At 44.5% G+C, this 1,909-nt stretch overlaps 1 protein-coding gene and 1 pseudogene across 1 annotated transcript in view; one reads left to right on the forward strand and one right to left on the reverse strand.

The window, feature by feature from the left end:
• The window catches only part of Ubr1 (ubiquitin protein ligase E3 component n-recognin 1), a 188,172-nt gene that overhangs the window by 19,304 nt on the left and 166,959 nt on the right, over positions 1–1,909 (forward strand). The gene's annotated exons all lie outside the window — the stretch shown is intronic.
• LOC101591561 lies at positions 1,091–1,541 on the reverse strand (annotated as a pseudogene).

Raw genomic sequence — 1,909 nt, forward strand, 5'->3', positions numbered from 1 at the left:
TGGGGGATCGAACCGCGGTCCTTGTGCTTTAGCCAAGCTTGTTTCAAGTAGGTGCTTTAGACCACTGAGCCATCTCTCCAGCCCTTTTTTTTTTTTTTTTTTAACAAATGACTCAACTTTATCCTCTTTTATGGTAGAGTAGTATTTCATTGTGTAGAAGTAGCACATTTTCTTTATCCATTCATCTGTTGGTGAGCATAAGGGTTGTTTCCAAGCCATAACTACTGTAAATTGTGCTGCTGTAAACATGGGCATGCATGCACATAGTGCTATGATACTTCTTTTGGGAAGATACCAGAAGGGTATAACTGCATCAAATAGAAACTCTAGTCTTAGTTTTTTGGAATTTTTAAAAATGTATTTAGTATAGGGTATACAGGGTCTCACTACACAGATCGGACTTATAGTGATCCCCTTGTTTTTAGCCTCCCAAGCACTGGGATTACAGGCGCATGCCACTACACCCAGTCTCATTTGTCATCTCAGCGCACCCTGGGGGCAGCTGGCACAGGATGTGGGGGATGGAACCCTGGTCCCAGCACCAGTCTAAGCAGGTGCTTTAATCCACTGAGCTATCTGGCCAGCCCAGTTTTAGCTTTTTTTTTTTGATGAAAGTCCATGCTAATTTCCATAATGATTGACACTCCTACCAGCAATAGAAAAGGGTTCATTTTTACCTTGCTAGCATTTGTTATGGGGTGAATTTCAATTCCTATTTTTTTTATTTTTGAGAAGGGTCCTGCTTTGTATCCCAGACTGGCCTCAAACTTTCAGCAATCCCAAGTGCTAGGATTATAAGTATGCTGCAAAATCCAGCTGTTTGTTTGTGTACTTATTTGCTATACACAGAGATTTACTTGTCTCTACTTATGAGACTGGAAGAAGTTCAGTGCACAGACATATGAACAGGCGTGGACACACTCAGGTAGCCGGGACCCTCAGGACATGAGTCGCCCTTGCTCCACAGGGTTCAGCCCCAGTGGGACTGCTTCAGTTGTCCAGGAAGACCCAGGGTGATGCTGACCTGGCCCCACCTGCTGAGGCCATCTGTAGGGTGCCCACCCAGCTAGGTGGAGGGGCAGTGGCCCCTTCAGTTGGAGTCATAGGCCTCCTGCTCACTGGTGGCATCCACAGCAGAGGCCACACTGTCCTTGTGGCTTTTCAGCCTTTCACGAATCAGCTTGGCAATGGCCTGCTGTGTCCGCTGAGCTCTCTTGAGTCCCAGTCAGGCTTCCGGGGTGCCAGGTCGGCCAGATCCACTTCCTTAATGACAGGCTCAGGCTTGATAGCCTCCAGCTGCTCCTTCATCTTCTCTTCCACTGCAGCTGGTCTGGCCTGAGGAACTCTCCTCCTCTTTAGGTCCTCATCCGGGATGTAGTTCCGCACCCTGAGCTCCCTGTGCTTCTTGCCTGCCTCCTCATCTCGGAGCTGCTTGGTCTTTGGCTCCCCATCCTCCTTGTCCTTGTGCTGGGTTTTCTGCTGTAGAGCCTTCAGCAGTGCCTCTTCCTCTGCCGGCCCACGCCAGTCACAGTGGCTGCCATCTTGCTCACGACCGGCTCCCTATTTTTTTATTTTTGTTTGTTTTTATATTTAGATGTTTGATCCATTTCAATTTTAGTTTACAGCGTGGTGGGCAGTATTGATCTAGGGGTCTTTGTTGGTATGTGCAAAGATAGTTTTTCCAGTGTTATTTATTTATTTATTTATTTTTAAATTTCTTTTTATTTTTTATTTTTTTTGACATCAGTTATTTTTATTTTAAAGAAAAAAAAATAAAATCAATGGTACCACATCTCAAAACAAGATTTTAGGAGAGTAACAATGGTTAGTACATTGTGTATTCTTACTGCCAAAGTAGTTTCTCATATTACAAGATATAGGCAAGAAATAATAAATAAACAACATAGGT

The sequence above is a fragment of the Octodon degus genome, unplaced genomic scaffold, assembly GCF_000260255.1.
Source record: "Octodon degus isolate 3935 unplaced genomic scaffold, OctDeg1.0 scaffold00002, whole genome shotgun sequence".
NCBI lineage: Eukaryota > Metazoa > Chordata > Mammalia > Rodentia > Octodontidae > Octodon > Octodon degus.